Source organism: Bos indicus, chromosome 3, assembly GCF_029378745.1.
Source record: "Bos indicus isolate NIAB-ARS_2022 breed Sahiwal x Tharparkar chromosome 3, NIAB-ARS_B.indTharparkar_mat_pri_1.0, whole genome shotgun sequence".
Lineage (NCBI taxonomy): Eukaryota > Metazoa > Chordata > Mammalia > Artiodactyla > Bovidae > Bos > Bos indicus.
In genome coordinates this window covers 80,605,823-80,630,227 of record NC_091762.1, presented here as the reverse complement: position 1 = coordinate 80,630,227, position 24,405 = coordinate 80,605,823, and the positions used below count along the sequence as shown (strand labels likewise).

Sequence of the window (24,405 nt, the reverse complement as noted above, 5' to 3'; positions counted from 1 at the left end):
AATAATCTGTTCTTCTTCAGGAAGGATCATCTCAGTGTGGCAGGGAGAGCTCATGCAGGGGTTGATCCGACCGTGAGCCCTGTAAGTCCCGCGCCACATCCTGGGGGCTTTGTTCACTTGGATGTGCTCAATGACCAGGGGATCTACATCTAAGCCCTTAAGTTCAGCATCAGTCTGCATTGTTGAGCACTCGTAGTAAAAATTCAGCACTCTTTTTGGGCCCCCGACCCTGCATCCAGCCCCGCTGTTTGGCCTGTGCACACCTACCAACTCCACCGTTGTAACGACAGAATGACACACATTGCTTCTTTAAAGTGATATCCTTCAGATACTTGGTGGCTTTTCGGATATGCATACCCTTTATGGCCTGGGCAGTTTCCAAGTGTTCTTAAAGTGAACACGAAGATTTGAACCTCTTGATTTGCATGATTTTGTGGGGTTTTCTGGGTCAAGTGAATAGCGCACCATTTTTAGGGGTCACCTCAGGCCGCTTACTGGAAAAAAAGCTGTAATCACTTTTTAAAATCCAGAAGTAAAAGCTACTTGTTGGGGGGTAATGTCGGGGAAAGGCAAAAGGAGGAGGGGTAGGAGTGGGCAGGGAAAGACTTTAAACCATGACGCAGGGCTGATCCTGGTGCAAGGAGGAGAAGGAAGCGTGCTTTAGTAGGTAGAGCTTCAGACTGTGGTGTAGCTCTGGAAATCTCACAGGCAGCCTAACAGGGAGCCTGGCACCAGGATTACCCTTCAAGCAGTCCCATAATGCACGGCTATGGTCACACCCATCTTTACCAGGCTCAGTCACTGGCTGACAACTCAGTGGGAAAACACGTTGCATTCTGGATGCTGGGGTAGATGTAGAAGGTGCTACAGCTGGAGGCTGTCAGCTCTCTGTGCTCCCTGAAGCATGTTCCTTTTTCCTTTTTTTTAAAATAGATGTCTTTTAAAAAGTATATTTATTTATTTATTTGGCTGCAGTGTGGCACACAGGATCTCCAATTTTTGTTGAAGAATGCAGAGTCTTCAGTTGTGGCAGGGGAACTCTTTGCTGTGACCGGTGGGATCTAGCTCCCTGACCAGGGATTGAACCTGGGCCTGCTGTATTGGCAGTGCAGAGTCTTAAACCACTAGACCACCAGGGAAGTCCCAGCACACTCTTGAAGAGAGGTCTGAGCTGTAGCTTTTACAGCGGCCACAAGCCCTCACCTCCAGCTGGCCATTCTGCTCGTGCCTATATACACACTTGGAGGAGGGAAGTGGCGTGCTGCTGTGCTCCACAGAACTGCCTTAGCTTCCTTCCTGATTCCCTTGGCTGAACCATCAGTAAGTCATCCTCTACCTTAGATTTCTTCTCTTTGAAAGATTCCCTGTGCCTGGAATGCTTCTGCTGCACTCACCCTAATAACCAGCTCTGGCATCTCCTTCACGTCTCTGTCCCCATTTCAGTGAATTCTTCTCTGACCATCTAATAGAATAGCAACCCCCTCACAATCCTTATTTCCCTTCCTGGCTTTATTTTTTTTTTTTCATAGCACTTATCATGCACTATCGAAAAAGTCTGTTTGTATATTTATCCTCTGTCTTCTTTGATTAAAAATAATTGATGTCAGCTCAGCAAATTGTATTTGCTGCACCATCTCTAGTGCCTACAATGGTGACTGCACATAGCAAATGTCATTCAGTATGTGACAAAGGAAGGGAAAGAAAGAGGAAGATAGGAAAAAACTGATAGACCCACATGAATGTTCTAAAACTTAGTAAATACCTCTAAACCTTTCTCTTTTTGATGCAGACTTTGTATCTAAGAAGCTCGTCTAACTTCTCTGTGCATGTCAAGCATCTAACTTCCTGAAAGTGAAGAAATTTGCAAAAGTGGGTCACTTAAAGGTGGAATTTTAAATTAAAGACAGGTACTGCTTTCCTCGGAGAAGGCAATGGCACCCCACTCCAGTACTTTTGCCTGGAAAATCCTATGGACGGAGAAGCCTGGTAGGCTGCAGTCCATGGCGTCGCTAAGAGTCGGACACGCCTGAGCGACTTCACTTTCACTTTTCACTTTCATGCATTGGAGAAGGAAATGGCAACCCACTCCAGTGTTCTTGCCTGGAGAATCCCAGGGACGGGAAGCCTGGTGGGCTGCCGTCTATGGGGTCGCACAGAGTCGGACACGACTGAAGCGACTTGGCAGCAGCAGCAGCACTGCTTTCCTATATCAGGCACCATGTTACATACCTTCACATACATTATCGCATTTATTGCTCCCACTCCCAACAACACTTTTGAAATAGGCCTAAGTCATGCCTATTTTACAAGCAAACAGACTGAAGTCCAAAGAAGGTATTTCATGTCACACACACAACAGGAAGTATGGAATTTAAATCCAGATTTGTTTAACAGCAACAAATGAGAAACAGTCTTTAGTGCTAAACAAGAGGAGAGTGACCAAATTCCCAAAGCATTTGACAGTAGAAATAAGAATAAAATTAAAGGGTTATATTATAGAGAATAGAGTAAAGAATCATTTTTACTAGACATGGGCTTTAACTTTCACTATCAGAGTTACCTAGCCCAAGAGAGACACTCAGTTCAGCTCAGTCACTCAGTCGTGTCCAACTCTTTGTGACTCCATGAACCACAGCATGCCAGGCCTCCCTGTCCATCACCAACTGCCAGAGTCCACCCAAACTCATGTCCATTGAGTGGGTGATGCCATCCAACCATCTCATCCTCTGTCGTCCCCTTCTCCTCCTGCCCTCAATCTTTCCCAGCATCAGAGTCTTTTCAAATGAGTCAGCTCTTCACATCAGGTGGTCAAAGCATTGGACTTTCAGCTTTATCAGTCTTCCCAATGAACACTCAGGACTGATCTCCTTTAGGATGGACTGGTTGGATCTCCTTGCTGTCCAAGGGCTCTCAAGAGTCTTCTCCAACACCACAGTTCAAAAGAATCAAACCTTCAGCTCTCAGCTTTCTTTATAGTCCAACTCTCACATCCATACATGACCACTGGAAAAACTATAGCCTTGACTAGATGGACCTTTGTTGACAAAGTAATGTCTCTGCTTTTGAATATGCTGTCTAAGTTGGTCATAACTTTCCTTCCAAGGAGTAAGCATCTTTTAATTTCATGGTTGCAATCACCATCTGCAGTGATTTTAGAGCCCCCCCCCCAAATAAAGTCATCCACTGTTCCCCCATCTATTTCCCATAAAGTGATGGGACCAGATGCCATGATCTTCGTTTTCTGAATGTTGAGCTTTAAGCCAACTTTTTCACTCTCCTCTTTCACTTTCATCAAGAGGCTTTGTAGTTCCTCTTCACTTTCTGCCATAAGGGTGGTGTCATCTGCATATCTGAGGTTATTGATATTTCTCCCAGCAATCTTGATTCCAGCTTGTACTTCCTCCAGCCCAGCATTTCTTTTTTTTTTTTTTTTAATTTTTTATTCCTTTATTTCTCATGTGTTCCCCATCCTGAACCCTCTTCCCTCCTCCCTCCCCATACCATCCCTCTGGGTCGTCCCAGTGCACCAGCCCCAAGCATCCAGCATCGTGCATTGAACCTGGACTGGCATCTCGTTTCATACATGACATTTCACATGTTTCGATGCCATTCTCCCAAATCTTCCCACCCTCTCCCTCTCCCACAGAGTCCATAAGCCTGTTCTATACATCAGTGTCTCTTTTGCTGTCTCGTATACAGGGTTGTCGTTACCATCTTTCTAAATTCCATATATATGCGTTAGTATACTGTATTGGTGTTTTTCCTTCTGGCTTACTTCACTCTGTATAATAGGCTCCAGTTTCATCCACCTCATTAGAACTGATTCAAATGTATTCTTTTTAATGGCTGAGTAATACTCCATTGTGTATATGTACCACAGCTTTCCTATCCATTCATCTGCTGATGGACATCTAGGTTGCTTCCATGTCCTGGCTATTATAAACAGTGCTGCGATGAACATTGGGGTACACGTGTCTCTCTCCCTTCTGGTTTCCTCAGTGTGTATGCCCAGCAGTGGGATTGCTGGATCATAAGGCAGTTCTATTTCCAGTTTTCCAAGCATTTCTCATGATGTACTCTGCATATAAGTTAAATAAGCAGGGTGACAATATACAGCCTTGACGGACTCCTTTTCCTATTTGGAACCAGTCTGTTGTTCCATGTCCTGTTCTAACTGTTGCTTCCTGACCTGCATATAGGTTTCTCAAGAGGCAGGTCAGGTGGTCTGGTATTCCCATCTCCTTCAGAATTTTCCATAGTTTCTTGTGATCCACACAGTCAAAGGCTTTGGCATAGTCAATAAAGCAGAAATAGATGTTTTTCTGGAACTCTTGTGCTTTTTTGATGATCCAGCAGATGTTGGCAATTTGATCTCTGGTTCCTCTGCCTTTTCTAAAACCAGCTTGAACATCTGGAAGTTCATGGTTCATGTGTTGTTGAAGCCTGGCTTGGAGAATTTTGAGCATTCCTTTACTAGCATGTGAGATGCGTACAATTGTGTGGTAGTTTGAGCATTCTTTGGCATTGCCTTTCTTTGGGATTGGAATGAAAACCGACCTTTTCCAGTCCCGTGGCCACTGCTGAGTTTTCCAAATTTGCTGACATATTGAGTACAGCACTTTGACAGCATCATCTTCCAGGATTTGAAATAGCTCAATTGGAATTCTATCACCTCCACTTGCTTTGTTGATAGTGATGCTTCCTAAGAGAGACACTATCTTCTTACAATGGGGATTTGTTTTTTCTTTATGAAGCCTATTATGGATTGAACATTTGTGTCCCCCCTAAATTTATTTACCTAAGCCCTAACTCCCCAATGTGATGGTATAAGGAGCTGGGGCCTTTGGAAAGTAATTACTTTTAGATGAAATCACAAGGGTGGCCTGGAGAAGGAAATGGCAACCCACTCCAGTTTTCTTGCCTGGAGAATCCCATGGACAGAGGAGCCTGGAGGGCCAGAGTCCATGGGGTCTAAAGAGTTGGACACGACTTAGCGACTAACCACCACCATCATGAGGGTAGAGACTCCATGGTGGGATTAATGCCCTTATAAAAAGAGTGAGAGACGTCAGTGCACCGCCTCCACCGCATGAGGATACAGCGACAAGGTGGATGACTGAAGCCACAAAACGACCTCGCATCAGTTACTGAATTGGCTGTCACCATGATCTAGGACTTGTTAGCCTTCAGAACTGTGAGAAATAAATTTTTGTTGTTTAAGCCACCCAGTCTATGACATCTAGTTATAACTGCCCTAACAGACTAAGACAAAGTCTCAGAAACATATAGCCTCCAGAACCACCATCAGTTCAGTTCAGTTCAGTCTCTCAGTCGTGTCCGACTCTTTGTGACCCCATGAATCGCAGCATGCCAGGCCTCCCTGTCCATCACCAACTCCCGGAGTTCACTCAGACTCATGTCCATTGAGTCAGTGATGCCATCCAGCCATCTCATCCTCTGTCGTCCCCTTCTCCTCCTGCCCCCAATCCCTCCCAGCATCAGAGTCTTTTCCAATGAGTCAACTCTTCGCATGAGGTGGCCAAAGTACTGGAGTTTCAGCTTTAGCATCATTCCTTCCAAAGAAATCCCAGGGCTGATCTCCTTCAGAATGCGGCTGCTGCTGCTGCTGCTGCTGCTGCTACTAAGTCGCTTCCGTCGTGTCTGACTCTGTGCGACCCCATAGACAGCAGCCCATCAGGATCCCCCGTCCCTGGGATTCTCCAGGCAAGAACACTGGAGGGGGTTGCCATTTCCTTCTCCAATACATGAAAGTGAAAAGTGAAAGTGAAGTCGCTCAGGCGTGTCCGACTCTTAGCGACCCCCTGGACTGCAGCCCACTAGGCTCCTCCATCCGTGGGATTTTCAAGGCAAGAGTACTGGAGTGGGGTGCCATCGCCTTCTCCTCCTTCAGAATAGGGCCCAGTAATTCCACTCCTGGGTATTTATGTGAAGAAAATGAAAACACTAATTTGAAAAGATATCTGCACCCCTATGTTTCATTACAGCATTATTTTCAATAGCTAAGATTTGGAAACAACCTAAGTGACCATCAATAGATGAATGGATAAAGATGTGGCATATATGTGCAATGGAATATTACTTAACGATAGAAAGGAATGAAATCTTGCAACATGGATAGACCTAGAGGCTATTATGCTAAGTGAAATAAGTCAGACAGAAAAAGACAAGCACTGTAGATTTCACTTACATGTAGAATCTGAAAAACAAATGAACAAATGTAATATAACACAAACAGACTCATATATACAGAGAACAAACAGGTGGTAGCCAGAGCGGTGAGGGGAAGAGAGAAATAGGTGAGGGAGACTAGAAGGTGTGAACTTGCAGTTAAAAATAAATGAGTCACAGATATGAAATGCTCGGTATGGGGAATAAAGTCAATAATTATGTAATATCTTTGTATGGTGACGGATGAAAACTAGACTTATCATAGTGATCAGTTTGAAATGTATAGAAATATTGAATCACTATGTTGCATACCAGGAACTAAGTGTTTTAGGATGATTATACTTCAAAAAGAAACAGACCAAAAACTCATAGAAAAAGAGATCAGATTTGTGGTTACCAGAGATGGGGATGGGGAGGACTGGATGAAAGTAGTTAAAAAATACAAACTTCCAGTTACAAGACAAATAAGTACTAAGGATGTAATTACAACATGATAAGTGTAATTAACATGGCTGTACATTATAAATGAAAGCGGTTAGAGTAAATCCTGAGTTCTCACCACAAGGAAAAAAATTTTTTTCTATTTTTTAAAGCTATATCTATATGATATAACGGATGTTCACTAAACTTATTGTGGTATCATTTCATGATGTATGTAAGTCAAATCATCATGCTGTATACCTTAAATGTACATAGTGCTATATATAAATTATAACTCAATTAGACTGGAAGGGAAAAGAAAAATACATAGCCACACAGCATCAGAAAATCTCCTTTAGGAGGGAAGCCTGTCCTCACAGTAAAAGGGCAACTAATGAAAATAGAAGGGACTTCCCTGGTGGTCAGTGGTTAAGAATCCAGCTGCCAATGCAGGCGACACGGGTTTGATTCCTGGTCTGGGCAGATTCCACATGCCGCAGAGCAACTAAACCCATGCACCACAACTATATGCTCTAGAGCCCACACACCACAACTATTGAAGCTGGAACACCCTGCAGCCCATGCTCCACAAGAGAAGCCACCACAGTGAGAAGCCCATGCACCACAACTGCAGAGCGGTTCCCGCTTGCCACAGCTAGAGAAAGCCTGCACGGAGCAATGAAGACCAGGCATAGCCAAAGATAAATACATAAAAAGAAAAGAGAAGGAACAATGGACGTTCCAGATTAGAGACATGACAACCAAATGCAATACATTGTCTGAAAATGGATGCTGGCTTGGGAAAATAAAATAGCTATAAAGGACGTTAAAGGCTTCCCACGTGGTGCTAGCGGTAAAGAACGTGCCTGCCAATGAAGGGGACACAACAGATGCAGAATCAATCCCTGGGTCGGAAAGATCCCCTGAAGCAGGGCATGACAACCCACTCCAGTATTCTTGCCAGGAGAATCCCCATGGACAGAGAAGCCTGGTAGGCTACAGTCCATAGGGTAGGACACAACTGAAGTAACTGAGCATGCAAGTGACTGAGCACACACACATGAAGGATGCTATTGAGACAATTAATGGAATTTGCCTATTGGATCATACATTATGTAACAGTATTACATCAATATTGACTTCTTGTTCTGATCATTTTGTTGTGGTTATATAAATCATTTTTTCAGAAAATCTTCTGAAATATTTAGGGGTCTCTTAACATATGATATCTCTAATTTACTCCCGAAGTTTCTGGAAAAAAAATCATACCTACATACTATAGAAAAAGAGAGGGGGAGGAGTGGGGAAGAGAGACAGAATGATAAAACAAATGGGTCAAATTATAAACAATTGGTAACGCTGTGTATAGGGCTTACAGGTGTTCCATGTATCATTCACTCAAACTTCTAAATTTGAAAATGCATATCAAAATTTTAAGTTACAAAATGTGCTTTTAATCTCAAACAAGACTCTCTCTGGATGTTAATCAGGGGGCTAGTGAAACACTTCAGGTAATTACCATAGATTTTTTCTTTAAAGCATTTGAATTATTTTACAAGTCAAAATGAGAAACTCAAAAGACAGTTGCGGAAATGCATAGCACTAATTTCTTTTGGAAATATAATCTACCCTTTTTCTCTAAGTGCTCATAAGATATGCCTGAGTTCTGGTCATTTTGTTAGAAGTGATGGTTTGCAATGAGTCCTTTTGCAAAACAGAACATTTTATGATTCCAATTTCATAAATGGAAATAAAATGTATGCAAAGAATAAAGACTGAAAGAAACAACCATGAATCTACTCAAAATAATTTGAAATGACTTGGCCTCATTTTCTTAATCTTGATGTTAATTTTTTAAGCATTCCATACAGGATGCCTGAATAACAGCAGGGTTTTTTAGGGAGAAGACAGTGGGTATTTTGCTTTTATAAAAATATTTATAAATTAGAAATCGCATGTGGCTATTGTCTCTTCAGTTTCTTCATTTATCAGTTTTCTAAATCATCTTTTTCCACTCGCTATTTCTCTGCATTAAACTGTCCACCAGTGGTTATTGAGCACCATTTGGTGTTCAGTTCAATTCAGTCGCTCAGTCGTGTCCAACTCTTTGTGACCCCATGAATCGCAGCACGCCAGGCCTCCCTGTCTATCACCAACTTCCGGAGTTCACTCAAACTCACATCCAACGAGTCGGTGATGCCATCCAGCCATCTCATCCTCTGTTGTCCCCTTCTCCTCCTGCCCCCAATCCCCCCCAGCATCCGAGTCTTTTCCAATGAGTCAACTCTTCGCATGAGGTCGCCAAAGTACTGGAGTTTCAGCTTTAGCATCATTCCTTCCAAAGAAATCCCAGGGCTGATCTCCTTCAGAATGGACTGGTTGGATCTCCTTGCAGTCCAAGGGACTCTCAAGAGTCTTCTCCAACACCACAGTTCAAAAGCATCAATTCTTCGGCGCTCAGCCTTCTTCACAGTCCAACTCTCACATCCATACATGACCACAGGAAAAACCATAGCCTTGACTACACGGACCTTTGTTGCCAAAGTAATGTCTCTGCTTTTGAATATGCCATCTAGGTTGGTCATAACTTTCCTTCCAAGGAGTAAGCGTCTTTTAATTTCACGGCTGCAGTCACCATCTGCAGAGATTTTGGAGCCCCCAAAAATAAAGTCTGACACTGTTTCCACTGTTTCCCCATCTATTTCCCATGAAGTGATGGGACCAGATGCCATGATCTTCATTTTCTGAATGTTGAGCTTTAAGCCAACTTTTTCACTCTCCACTTTCACTTTCACCAAGAGGCTCTTTAGTTCTTCTTCACTTTCTGCCATAAGGGTGGTGTCATCTGCATATCTCAGGTTATTGATATTTCTCCCGGCAATCTTGATTTCCAGCTTGTGCTTCTTCCAGTCCAGCGTTTCTCATGATATACTCTGCATATAAGTTAAATAAGCAGGGTGACAATATACAGCCTTGACGGACTCCTTTTCCTATTTGGAACCAGTCTGTTGTTCCATGTCCTGTTCTAACTGTTGCTTCCTGACCTGCATATAGGTTTCTCAAGAGGCAGGTCAGGTGGTCTGGTATTCCCATCTCCTTCAGAATTTTCCACAGTTTCTTGTGATCCACACAGTCAAAGGCTTTGGCATAGTCAATAAAGCAGAAATAGATGTTTTTCTGGAACTCTCTTGCTTTTTCCATGATCCAGCGGATGTTGGCAATTTGATCTCTGGTTCCTCTGCCTTTTCTAAAACCAGCTTGAACATCTGAAAGTTCACGGTTCACGTATTGCTGAAGCCTGGCTTGGAGAATTTTGAGCATTACTTTACTAGCATGTGAGATGAGTGCGATTGTGCGTTAGTTTGAGCATTCTTTGGCATTGCCTTTCTTTGGGATTGGAATGAAAACTAAATAAAAGAAGATGGGGACATGGGTCTCTGTAGAGACCACTAGTTGCCTGTTCAACATTCATTTCTTTCTCGAAAACAGACTACACCTTCATTATTCGGTGAATTAGTGTACTCAGCTATAAAATATTTCCCAGGATTCCTTGCATATGTGGTGCCCAATGAGATATAAACAGAAGCTGTCTGTTTTCCCTTTTCCCTTCATCTTTTCCTCCACCTTGCCTGGAACAAAGATATGATGGGTGGACTTCCAGATGCCATTTTATAAACAAAAGGACAAGGCTCACATCCTGGGGATGGCAGAAAGTGAAAGTGTTAGTCAGTCAGTCATGTCCGGCTCTTTGTGCCTGTGGGGCTTCAGCCCACCAGGCTCCTCTGTCCATGGAATTCTCCAGGCAAGAATACTAGAGTGGGTAGCCATTCCCTTCTCCAGGGGATCTTCCCGACCAAGGGATCAAACTCCAGTCTCCTGCATTGCAGGCTGATTCTTTACCGTCTGAGGCTTCCTTGGCTCAGACGGTACTTTCCTTTTACCTCAGGAAAGAGGTAAAAGAAGCTAGGACCATAATGCTCCCTTAGGGTCCACGTCATCAGTCCCAGCTGACCTTCTCTGAACTCCTTTTAAGTAAGAGAAAAATCAACATATATCTTATTGAAGCCATCATTACTCTGAATCTCTGCAACTAGCAGTTGGATACAAGTTTTAAATTATATAACCCCTGATTTTAAGAGACAATTCAGGAGAGAAAACTAGCACACATAAAACACTTAGAAAACACACGAAGCAGCATGGTATTAAGACACAGCTTAAGTGTAAGAGTGAGAGCTTTAGAATCTATCTGTCATCCCTGCAGTTCTAGCCTCAGCTGAGCATTTTAGGATGTGTGACTCTGGGAAAATTATCTAATCTCTCTGAATCTTGGTTTCCTCTTTTATAAAATTAGAATGACAATAACTACCTTGTGTATTCAGTGCATTCTGAAGGAGATCAGCCCTGGGATTTCTTTGGAGGGAATGATGCTGAAGCTGAAACTCCAGTACTTTGGCCACCTCATGCGAAGAGTTGACTCATTGGAAAAGACTCTGATGCTGGCAGGGATTGGGGGAAGGAGGAGAAGGGGATGACAGATGGCTGGATGGCATCACTGACTCGATGGACGTGAGCGTGCTGCAATTCATGGGGTCACAAAGAGTCGGACACGACTGAGTGATTGAACTGAACTGACCTTGTGTAGTTGTAATGAGGAATAGAGATAAAGGGACTGTCACTTAATAGGTGCTCAATAAAAGATGGTAGTAATTTATAAGCTATACAAACTCACAATAGAATGAAATATATATAGGTTGAAATTGTCAAGAAAACCTTAGCGAATAAGTTGGGTTTTGGCAGCAGTGAAGGGACTGAAATGTTCAGGATGGATAAAGGGGAAAGGTACTCCACACAAGTCAAGGAAGGGCATGACTAAAGACATAGGGATTGCTGAATATAGCATACTTGAGAGTTACAAGGAAATCAGTATACCTGGTACTGTTGCATTAAGGAAGGTAGAGCAGTGTTGATAGGGTAAGATCAGGACAGGACAGATGGGGTGAGATACCAGGTTGAAAGCCAAAGAAGAGATATGTGACTTGCTATGAAAGGGCATAGGAGAATCCATAAGTTTCATACAAAAAGAATGATTAGAACAGACACAATAAAATCTCATCACACTAAGGTGTTCAGTTCTCCTGAGTGATTTTCTTTTAGAACAAGTGACAAGGAAATGAGCCTGAGTGCCAAATGGAAGATAAGTACCTAGCCCCAAAAGTGGCCATTAATTTAATGGAAAAACTGCCTAATAGCAAACATCAGTCTAGTTGTTAGAAAGGTGCTATGGGGTAGCTTGAGTCCACACAAGCTTTCTTCCTGTAGTTTTTGTTTAAAATGAAGACTTTTTATAAGAATTTTGGTATTTGGCAAAGGCATTTTTCACTAAAATATTTAATCAAGCCAATCAGACAAAATATGTTTCTCTGTACAAACCATAAGATACCAGCAGACACTCACCCATTTTGCTTCTAATGGTGACTTTTTCACTATCTCATTTTGAAAAGTCTACTTAGGAGTGCCATTTGTTTCCATCAGATATTTCAGCACTTTCTCAAAATAAAAGTTAAGAGATTCATTAACCAGTCCTTCCACTCTTTGGCTTTCACAGAATCACATTATACGATATAAAGTTAAATTATTACTGTTTTTCCTATATGTTAAGATGTAAACTAAACCAGCTGACAGACTTCTTGTAGGCCAGTACTTCCCAGATGAAACCCACCCACAAGTTCCAATTCGAAATTCTTCTCTTCTTTCTCGTAAGTTGAAATAGAATATGTAATAAGAACTAAAAACAAATGGGTATAAAGCTTGGCTGAGTAATCACATCTCTGAGATGTCATGGAAAAGGCATGAACTTGGAGTGAAAAAGACAACACTGAGTCCTGACTCAACAAGAAGATTGGAGAAGCTGAGCAATTTAGATTTCCTGAATCTCAGTTGGGTCTCCTGTAAAATAAGGATTATAACCCCTTCCTACTCCAAGAAGCCCTTCCTTGGGAGGACTGCATAAAATAATCATGTAAAAGTGATCTGTAAGGCTTAAAGAGTTGTATCAATAAAAATGTGATATTTTCAGTAAATACTTAAGAGTGTCTATTCACTATGTTCCTATATTCATGGAGCACCCCAATCATACCCTTTCAAAGGGTGGACCCAAGCAGTTATATATGAAATACATGTAACAGTGATAATTTAAAAACAAAATGAAAAAGTTCTAGGGATGGATAGTGGTAATATGTATGTACATTCAAACATCCGTATGTACTCAGGAATTCCCTGGTGGTCCAGTGGTTAGACACTATGCTCTCACTGCCTGGATCCCAATTTGATCTCTGGTTGGGAATTAAGATCCCACAAGCCAAGTGGCACTGCCAAAAAAAGTGTGTATGTACTTTTGTCTCCTCGTAGGTTTATTCTAGGTGTTTTATTCTTTTTGCTACAGTGGTGGATGAGATTGTTTCTTTAATTTCTCTTTCTTATTTTTCATTATTAGTGTATAGGAATGCAAGGGATTTCTGTGTATTGATTTTGTATCCTACAACTTTACTAAATTAATTGATTAGCTCTAGTAATTTTCTGATCGTATCTTTAAGGTTTTTCATGTATAGTATCATGTCAGCTGCAAATACAGTTCTATTACTTCTTTTCCCATCTGGATTCCTCTTCTTAAAAAAAAATGTGCATGTAGTTAATGCCACTGAATTTGGTACATTTAAAATGTAAAATTGTACATTTAAAATGTAAAATGGTAAATTTTATGTGATGTATATTTTTCCACAAAACAAAATTTTTTAAAAAACAACTAAGAGCTAACACATATTGAGGACTTAGGACCTTTCTTAAATCCTTAACAAGGATTGTTTTATTTTATCCTCATAATAACATCATGCAGTAAGTGGCAGAGCTATCCACATTTTACAGAGAAGCAAACAGAGACACAGAAAAGCCAAGAAACTAACACACATCTACATGGCTAGTAAGTGGTAGAGCTCTATTTGAATCTGGACAGACTCCAGAACCCTGCCACCACTACCAAGCCTTTTTCCCTCCACCAATCAGAGGAGAGCTCGGGTCACAAAGTCTGAGGCCCGTGGCTTAGCAGACTCTTGCTTGGGAATCTGACATAAGAGATACTGAAATTCTGATCAGATAGTGGTTGGCTCTGGACTCATTTGATAAAAACCTGAGGTCTTTGGCTCCAAGGCATGTCAAAGGCTCACATGAACCAGTTATAAGGGAACAGGAAACCAGGAGTAGGCAAAAAGAAAGACAATCTAAAGAAAACAAGAGCCCAGGGAGGGGAGATGGGGTGTGCTGGACACCCCTTTCCAGTTCCTACGTGTGTCTTGTGCTTTGTATCTTTGTGATTGCTCTGTATGCTTATCAACAAACCTCTTTTACTTAGGCTGCTCCAATGAGCTGTATAATTTGCAATCTAATGAGCTCTAATTATTCTAATAGAGTATTTCAAGAGGGAAGAGAAGGTGCATATGCAAAAAATCTAGAGCATAGTTCTTTATAATAATTAAACATTGCAAAAAACAAAGCCACCCAATAACTAGGAAATAATAAATTATACTATGTCCATTCAGTGAAATATTATATAATCATGAAAATGCATAGACAGAAAAACTGCATCTAAGCAAAATAATCACAATAGGAAAATATGTGAGGATGAGATGGCTAGATAGCATTACCAACTCAATGGACATGAACCTGAGCAAACTCCGAGACAGTGAAGACAGGGAAGCCTGGCATGTTGCAGTCCATGGGGTCGCAAACAGTCAGACACAACCTTAGCGACTGAATAACAACAACAAAACATGTGAAAAGCTGTGAATGCAGGAAAGAACAGTATGTGTGTGTGTGTATGTATGTTCTATATTGTTCAAAAATTGCATTAAATTTTTGAGAAAAGCTTGAGGGCTCTTAAAAACCTACTTTCTTAAAATATTTGCTAGAGGACTTCCCTGGTGATGGAGTGAATAAAAATCCACTTGCCAATGCAGGGGACACAGGCTCGACCCCTGGTCTGGGAGATTCCACATGTCATTCAGCAACATGCCACAGAACAACTAAGCCTGCGTGCCGCAGCTGCTGAGCCTGTGCTCGAGAGCCCTTGAGCTACCACACCCTGGTCTGGGAGGTTCCACATGTCATACAGCAACATGTCACAGAACAACTAAGCCTGCGTGCCGCAGCTGCTGAGCCTGTGCTCGAGAGCCCTTGAGCTGCACTACTGAGGCGCATGTGGCTGGGGCCTGTGCTTCACAACACGAGAAGCCATGGGAATGCGAAGTCCAGGCGCCACAACTAGAGAAAGCCTGTGGGCAGCAATGAAGATACAGCACAACCATAATACAAAATAAATACATTATTTAAAAATTTGGTGGCTTCTCTGGTGGCTCAAACGGTAAAGAATCTGCCTGCAATGCAGGAGACCCAGGTTCCATCCCTGGGTCAGAAGTTCCCCTGGAGAAGGGAATGGCTGCCCACTCCAGTATTCTTGCCTGGAGAATTCCATGGACAGAGGAGCTTGGCAGTCTACAGTCCACGGGGTCTCTAAGAGTAGGACACGACTGAGCAACCATCATACACCAGGTATCAGAAGTAGAAATAATTTTAGGCATTTAGCACAACTCTTCATTTCTCCAGAATCTGAGCACCTGCCGTGATGAGGAGTCGTCTGCTCTCCAGCTCAGTGGTTGCTTACCTTCTGCCTGAACACTTCTGGGGACAGAGGTGCCAAAGTTTCTCCTCTCTTTGGTTGGCTTATTACAAAGCTCTCCTTTATGTTATGCCTGCAGTTTCTTCCCCTTAGTTCGAGTTGTCTCTATTGGGGTCAAATCTGTTGCTTCTTTTTTACCCTCTGGCATGTCTACTATCACTGCAGTAGACAATTCCTCTCAAAGTACAATCAGCTCTCGTCGCAGACCCTGCTCCCTCTCCTTTCACTGGCAAATACTTGGATTTCATCTTGGAGCGCTGTGGACCACACAAGTTTCTCTCCAGGTAGAAAACTGTTGTCCCAGGAGAAAAAGCACACACGCATGAACAGAAAACTGGAGAGAAAAGAGCCCTGGAGGAAAGTGAAGGCCAACTACAAATGGAAAAACCCAGCAAAGGGGTCATGGGAAAATAGCCAAAGTAGAGACCTACTTCCAGTCCCCCAGTGACCTTCTTCCCTTGATTTCTAGAACATGTGATGATATACCCAAAGCTGTGTCATATCTCATCATATCAGAGGCCCATGGAGTTAAAATAAATGGGAAAAAAACCTTTCAAGCTAGTCTGAAAAAATAGGTCATTTGAACATATTGACTATTTAACCCCTCATTTAAATCTCCTAGGCGGAGTATCTCTGTGAAGACTGCAGGTAAGATTCTGCCTAATAGAGATATAACCCTTTGTTCCAGCCAACATAGAGTCAGTAAGTTTTTGATAGAAAAAGTTAACTTTTAAATACTTCAATGACAAAGAGAAAAGGGAAACAGGAGCAGCTCTAGAAAATATAAGAGATTAAAAAACCTTGGGGGAGACATGGATTGGGGTTAGAAGATGCAAATCATGATATATAAGATGAGGACTTCCCAGGTGGCTCAGTGGTAAAGAATCTGCCTGCCAATGCAGGAGATGCAGATTCAATCCTTGGGTTGGGAAGATCCTCTGGAGGAGGAAATGACAACCCACTCCAGTATTCCTGCCTGGGAAAATTCCATGGACAGAGGAGTCTGGTGGGCTACAGTCTATGAGGTCATAAAGAGTCGGACACGACTGAGTAGACAGACATATATATAACTGAATCTCTTTGCTGCACAGCAGAAATTAACACAACACTGTATATCAACTATACTTCAATTTTTAAGAAGAGATTCAAAAAGCTTAAACAAATGAGACCAAAAAAGGCAAAAAGAAGAAAAGGACAATGTACACAAACACTTGGTCTGATAAGACCCTCACTCATTAAACATTCTACACATGTGCACCCATCCATGCACACAAATCTCTGCTCTCTTCGGAATGTCCACGGTAAATCTCAGTTTATATAAAAGTGAAGACCTCCCTGGGATCTAAATAAACCTCAGGAAGTGGACTGTGTTTCCTATTTTAGCCAAAGTTACTCCTGTATTTGTCTGAGCCCTCCACAAACAGTGATAATTAGAGAGTATTCAGAAGTTGGAAAGTAAGAAGAAAGTGATCTACACACAATAAGGAAATGCCTGTCACTCTCATATCTTTCTCTGAGACCAGGTGGCTGAGGATCCTCCGAGCCTTCAAGGATATGGTTTAAAGAAAGACTTAACTCAAGAACTGCAATCCTCACTCACAAGAATCAGATAAAAGCTACTTTCAGGTTGCTATAGGACTCTGATTCATTACTTATTTGAATTCTAGGTGCTCTGATGAAAGGTCATTTTAAAAGCATGTCTGCATTAACCTTTAAGAGGTTTCTGTCTGGGCATCCTGGATCATCCTGGTATTTAAATCCTGGGTTTAACAGGTGATGGGGACTGAAAGGTTTACCGGCCACTACAGTCAGGCACAGCCACGCACACGAAGCCATTCATCAAGGCCACCTTCTCTTCAGATGTCCCACTTTCAGGATCACAGAATTTACCATACTAAATGTTAAGGCCAGCAACAACCCATTTCCCTTCCCCAAAGAGGGGCATGTAAGAACCCACAGAAATAGTCTGGACACACAGGCCCTGCTCATCTGGGAAAATAATTACAGTCACGGTCTTTGGCTCCAGTTCCCACCCTTGGAACATGCATTATAATCTAACTCCTAAATCGAACTAGATTCTGCTCCAGTTTAGCATCCTTCCCAACTGCCTCAGTCAAACTGGTGCAGCCCCTGGATGGAGTACTAAGTACAGCTGCGGCTCAGAAGAACGAGAGCACCACAGGAGGGAAGGAGGGAGGGAGGGCAGAAGCAGAAACTAGACAAAATCAGAAACACATTTTAGAACTGGGCTTGGGGGGAGAGGGGAAATACATTAACAAAATGTCCCAGTAATTTCACGGCAGAGCTAGAAGAGAGCACTTAGAGCTATCCCAGCACTCTCCAACAGAAAGCATTCCCTGGATGCACAGACGTTCACAACACTGACAAGCCTCAGGTGGCAGTTCTGGCTCGAACTTGTGGTCACAATGTCACAGCATGAGAAGAACACAACAGAATGCCCAAGAGGCATCTAGGCGGCAGAGAGCAAAACAAAAGGCTGAACTCCCCTCCACAGAACCCCATTAAAAGACAAAGTGTATCTATTACAAAGTCACATTTTCCATTTTTCTGCTTTATAAAGTCAGCAATGCTGGAGGGTAGGAATGAGTGCAAAAGTGTTGGAGCGTGAGGCTCACGGATATCCCTTAGTGAGCAAAGGGAAGGACTGACTGGAGAACTCCCACCCATTTTAAACACACAGATGTCCCGTTTGGGGCTGTGGATGCTAGGTCACTTGCAGTCTTATTCTACATTGAAATAATGTTTTTCTGAAACCACACAGAGAGTGCAGGCGCCCACAGAGTTCCTCCACAACCGTGAACTAGTCCCCTAGCAAAGCCAGGATGAGATTCTGCCAGCAACAGGATGCCATACCCTTCCATAACAAAATAATTCACTTGCCACCATTTTTATCTGCATCATCCTCCAGATACGACTAACTCCTTCTTTGAGAAAGTTACTGTGGCCTGTCAGATTCCAGGGAGCTACCATGCTGCTGTAAAACCTTCAGGACTGCTCTATACAGGCAAAGGCATTGATACTCTGTTCAGAGCCTTGTGAGTGGGTGGGATGGCCAGGGATCCTCCTGGAGTACCAGAAAGCGGAGCTGGGCCGTAAGGGATGTTCTCAGATCTAGGACAACAGCCTTCCTCTTGCTGATGCTCTGACTTCTGCCCCATTCTGATGTTTCCTCCTCATCATGTTTCCATGTGCTGTTTTCTTCTTTCCGATTGTGATCCCCACTGTCATCACCTTCCAAAGCCTTGAACGTGTTCACTTTCTTGCAGCTGTCATTACCACGGCCTCACAGTGAGGCCATCACTTTTACATGATATTACTTTTACATGGTGATACTCAAGGTCACATCGTGGGTATGTGAACTGTGGAGCAGGGCCCTGTGCTCCTTCAATGTTCTGTTGTTGTCATTTTGAAATTCCTAATAATTTTCTGAGTAAGGGAGTCCACTCATGTAACCAGTCCTGAAAATGTTTCAAGAGCTTCATGTGAAACCTCTCCATTTAGCCATTCTTTTTAAATTTTGTTTATTTATTTTTGGCTGTGTTGGGTCTTCACTGCTGCGTGTGGGCTTCTCACTGCAGTGGCTGCTCCCGTTGCTGAGCACAGGCTCTCGGCGTGCAGGTTCAGTAGTTGTGGCACATGGGCTTAGTTGCCCCGGAAGTAGGTGCAGTCTTCCCAGACCAGGACTGAACCCACGTTCCCTGCATTAGCACGTGGAATTTTAACCACTGGACCACCAGAGAAGTCTGGGCCTTCTTTTAAGAGAACTCAATTTGGGGTCTTTCAGCCATCCTAGTTGTTGTTCTCAGGCTTTTGTCCCCAGAACACACCACAGACTCTGAAAGTGAAAGTCGCTCAGCTGTGTCTGACTCTTGGGAACCCCATGGACTGTAGACCACTGTGACCCGCCAGGCTCCTCTGTCCATGGAGTTCTCCAGGCAAGAATACAGGAGAGGGTTGCCATTCTCTTCTCCAGGGGATCATCCCAACCCAGGGATCGAACTCAGGTCTCCCACATTGCAGGCAGATTCTTTACCATCTGAGCCACCAGGGAAGGCCAACCACAGACTCTGCATATGACTCAGTTAGTGAGGAATATAGGGATACCTCAAAGACCTTTGTTATAAACAAGATCGTATGCCTATTTGCAGTAACAGCAGTTTCTGTTTACTATGTCACTGGCATTATGTTAAGGACATTATATGTATTATGTAATCCTCACACCAACTTTCTAATTAAGAGACAGATTTATCCCTAGTTTGCAGATAAGAAAACTGTGGCTTAGAGAGGTGACATAACTTGCCGAAGACCATACAGTTATAGGAGGCAGAGAACTCAAACCCAGGTCTGACAGACCCTTTTATAGTAACTCTACTAGGGCATCTCCCAAGTTCTTGGAGACATTCATCACTTGGGAGGCTAGAGGCAGCACACATGGAGCTAGTAACTAATTCTGATCACATTTTGATCTATGGTGACTCAGCTGGGAACGTCTCTTTGGATGCTTGCAAGCTATTCCCACATGGCCATCTCCTTTTCCAAGTTCATGGCTTTCATTAGGCTCTTTCCACTAAGCTTAGCCTCTATATTAGTTTCCAACTGCTGCTGTAACAAATTATCACAAATTCAGTGGGCTTAAAACAATACAAATATATTGAATTGGCCAAAAAATTTCATTCTGGTTATTTTTATTTTTTCATAAGATGGTAAGTTATCCTACAGTTCTGGAGCTCAGAAGTCTTCAGGGCCTTCCAGGGCTAAGATGAAGGTGCTGGCAGAGATGCGTTCATTCTGGGGGCTCAAGGGGAGAATCCTTCCTTGCTTCTCCCATCTTCGGGTGGCTGCCTGCGTTCCTTGGCTTGTGGCCATATTACCCCAGTCTCTGCTTCTGTTGTCCTGTCTTCTGCTCTGACTGTGACTGTTCTGCCTCCCTCTTATAAGAACCCTGTGATTACACTGGTCACCTGGATAATGCACAATAATCTCCTGACTTTTAAGTCAGCAGGAGAGTAACCTTAACCCCATCTGCAATTTTTAATTCTCCTTTGCCATGTACCATATTCACAGCTTCCAGAAATTCAGACATAGACATTTTTGAGGGTCCATTAGTACGTCTACCACAGACTCCCAACACACACACACACCTACCTAGTTCCTCTTGTAAACTGGACTCCAAGGTCTTCCCCTTCCTATGGATCCTGTCCACCTTCCTAGGCATTCTGGTTCTTCTATGTTCAGTCAATAAACATTTACCAAGCACGTAATACAGACAAGGCATTTTGCTCAGGGCAGGGGAGACCAAGAAAAAAAGATATTGTTGCTGCCTGAAAGGTGCTCATTTTAGTGAAGCTGACTGGAAAATCATGAAACAAAATGTGGCAATTACAGGGATAAAAAAGAAGCATGGGGTGAAGGGGCACTCAGGACTTGGGGTCTGGGGTGGAGAGAGATATGTAAAGATATATCTTATGATTCCTATTCTTATCAAGATTCACAAAATGAAATAACAGTAGGTAGGATTCATCATGAAAAATGAGGATGTGTAATCTGGTCTCAGGCATCATGTCAGTGCCCGGCGATTCCAGGCAGGGCTGGGCTGTCCAGAAGCTGAGAGGCGCAGGAGCACACAGATCTCCCTCTGTGCTTCTGAAGGCCTCGCTTCAGCCTGGGGTCAGTGGCGGCCAGCAGGAATTACTCACTACCAAGGTGAGCGGGACCTCTTCCCAGTGGAACAAGCTTCTTACAGTCTTCAAGTGGGATGGGCTCATCCCAGGGTGGGTGATGCTCTCATTTCCTCAGGCTCTGCCTGATCTAAGCAAAGGTCTTATTTTGGGAAAGTTGAAATGGGGGGGAAAAAAATGTTAAATATACAGAGATGTAGTTTAGCTCCCCTCTGCATCTCAAATGTGGAGTCAAAAGAGCAAGAACTTGTAAGTTTTCAAGGATTTATGTTAGTTTTAGATACTGTTTCAAAGCCCAGGACCCTGGATGTGCCTGGACTGACCTTTGTTCTTACTTGATGGCCACTTTGTAACTGTTACCATAAGAAACTGGAAGTTATCCTGGGAGTCTGTAGTTCCCGCCCACAGACATTTCACAGGAAGCTGCTGGCTTTGTTTCCAGCTCTATACTGAACTCTGCTGTCCCCTTTCAGAAACACAAACAAGTGTGTGTTTGTTTTCATTTTCCTGTTTAACCTGCACAGTCATGGCAAACCGAGGTCTCTCAGTTTTTTGAAAAATAACATACACACAGGGAAATTTCCTTTCTAGTGGCACGTAGCCAAAATGCTACTTAGATGAAACTGAGTTCATGTAAAATCAAGAGACTTTGTGAAATTGCTAGTATTTGTATCGGGCTTCACAGTTGGCCAGAGGTGTTCTTGGCCATTGAATTTTGCTCCTTATAAACCCTGTGAAACCCTGTCCCCGATGGGGTCCCGTTAAGCCTTAAGGACCTTTCAAATCCAGAGTCCCTTCTGAGCAGATGACTAAACAGGGACTTTTTATGTTTTACTCTGTTGAATAAAATACATTTGCCCATCATCTACAAACTGTACCCTCTGCTGAGTCCCACACCTGAGAACACAGCCATTGGCTCACCCTGAACGCCTCCAGTGACGTGGGCGTCACCTCACAAGGCATCTCTGCTTGTTTCTGACGGATGGCACACAGACATTGACAGATTCCCCTAGGATGTCCACAAGAGGGCCTGGAGGGGTTTGGTGTGGGCCCGGTTCAGGTTCTTTATATTGGAAATGGCCAACCAGCCATTTAGATCTTCCAGATAACATGAACGACAGGGGTCACACAGAAAAGGTGGTCCTTCTGCCCAAGACCTGCTCTTTATCCCCATCACGGATGGACTGAGTCAGCAGGAAGTGGCACACACTGTAACTTCAGCTACAGATTTTAATTAAACACACACACACACAATCTAAGTGAATTTTCAAAAAATTAATTAAACTTAAGTTTGAAAAATTCTTAATGTATGGACTTTAGGTGGTAAATAAAAACAAAAATCTGTATCATGATTTGGATGAATCTCCAGGGGATTATCAGATCAGATCAGATCAGATCAGTCGCTCAGTCATGTCTGACTCTGCGACCCCATGAATCGCAGCACGCCAGGCCTCTTTGTAGAAAAAAGCCAATTCCAAAAAGTTACATACAATACGAATCTAATCATAGAAAGTATCCAAAATGACAACATTTTAGAAGGGAAGCTAGGTTAGAGATAGGACAGGGTGTGGGTGGGTGGTCAGCAGGCTTTGACTCTGAGCTGGGTAGTGTGGAGACCACTGTCTCTGCCCACTGGTCAAGGGCAGAGTGAGCTTCAGGTCAGATGATCTTCACTGAGCCAACCCACAGAAAAGCCTTGACTTCCAGGGCAATTTCTCAGTTTACTGTACACCCTAAAGACACCAAGTGAAGCTGTAAGTTTTTCAAATGGGGAGTATGACATTAAAACACAGGTACTTGCTTGGGGAAAAAGAACATTTGTGGCAGCTTAGGGCTGCAGACTCAACTGGATTCCCAAGTGACAGCAAAGACTGATGATCACCTGTAAAGCATCGCATCTGTTCTGTGGGAAGTCACCCAAGAAGGCTTGGGAAGTGAAGCCTGAGAAAGAGCAGGCCCTGCTTGGTCTAGTGAAGCTTGGTCTGAGCCGGTGACTGTTCACAGTTAGTGGGTCAATGGCAAGGGCAGAGATGGACAAGACCGAGTGAGAGAGTAGTGAAAAGAGAAGGAGCAACGGCGTGCAAGGGCAAGGTTTGCAGCTTGATCAGTGTTCAGCCTCTGCCCGAAAGATTGTGAGGCTCTGAGCCAGGCTCTGAGTCTCTCTGAATTTGATTCCTATTTGTAAAACAGAACACTGAGCCCCTACCTAGCCTTTGTTACCAGGTTGGTGGGAAGAACAAATGGAATAATGTAAGTAAAAAGCATTTTATGAACACTTGGATTCTCTGCAAAGATCAGTCATGAGATCTGGCAAGATTCTTACTAGTGGCCCCTAAATTTCTGGACCTATGATTTGGCAAGTAAATTAATTCAATCCGAAGGCTGCTGGGTCCATGGGCCTGAAGTGAGCATCACTTAAGTGATCAGGTCTTGACAGCAGCGGCTGCACTAACTATGGATTTCTGTATGGGGTAACATCATTGGAGGAGGAAGCATGACAGGCCACATCTAAGCTGAACTCTAACAACTTCAGCTGGCTCCTCACTTTGCTGCTAGGGCTGATCCTTGGCCCAAAGACAGGATCAGCCTATGTCTTGGCTGATGACTTAGGCTTCAGCCTTTAATAGTGAGTGAAAGCTCATCTAATTTGTAAGGCTTTTTCCCTCAATTCCCACTTAAGTAATTTGGTAAGTCAGTAAGTCTCGAAATGCTGGCCAGGAAAGGGGAGCTCATCAGAGAGGATGGCAGTCTACTGAGAGACCCTCTGGGAGGGAGGCAGTTAGGGCTCACTTGAAAATCTTCTCTGAGAAGTGGCAGAGTGTGGCAGAAAGCATGTTGGCTCAGAGCTCAGGGAGCTGTATGAATAACCAAGCTTTATCCTGAGTCTGTTTGCTCCCCAGTCAAATGGTAGCAACAAGCTCTCCCTTGGTGGTCCAATGGTTAAGAATTGCTTTGCAATGCAAGTGTGCGGATTCAATCTCTTCTGAGGGGCCTAGGATCCCACATGTCAGAGTAACTAAGCCCGAGCAGCCACAACTGCATGTTGCAACAAAGACATGATGCAGCTAAATTTAAACATATATTTGTTTACAAACAGTAGTAACAACAGTCCTCACAGAATTGTCCTAAGGACTGAAAGAAACAGATCTGGAACAGCTGGCAGAGAGTAGGAACACAATAATTTAGATCTTTTCCTTTTTCAAAAGACAGGAAGAAGATATCACAAGCCCTTTAAAATATCTTCCTGCGCATGTTTTTCAGAGAGAAAGAAACTAGGAACCTTGGTTAGCTAAGCCTACTCTCTTTGTAGCTCCTGGAAATGTATCTTATCAAGTTTGGGATTTGGTTCAGACAGATTCCTATTCATGC

At 43.2% G+C, this 24,405-nt stretch overlaps 1 protein-coding gene, 1 non-coding gene and 1 pseudogene across 2 annotated transcripts in view; all 3 read right to left on the bottom strand.

Moving 5' to 3' along the window:
* The window catches only part of LOC109556201 (uncharacterized), a 118,566-nt gene that overhangs the window by 68,070 nt on the left and 26,091 nt on the right, over positions 1-24,405 (bottom strand). The gene's annotated exons all lie outside the window — the stretch shown is intronic.
* On the bottom strand, positions 1,066-1,139 carry TRNAG-GCC (transfer RNA glycine (anticodon GCC)). The gene has a single exon. It is a non-coding gene; the product is annotated as a tRNA-Gly (tRNA).
* LOC139180326 (eukaryotic translation initiation factor 4E type 2 pseudogene) lies at positions 3,509-20,573 on the bottom strand (annotated as a pseudogene).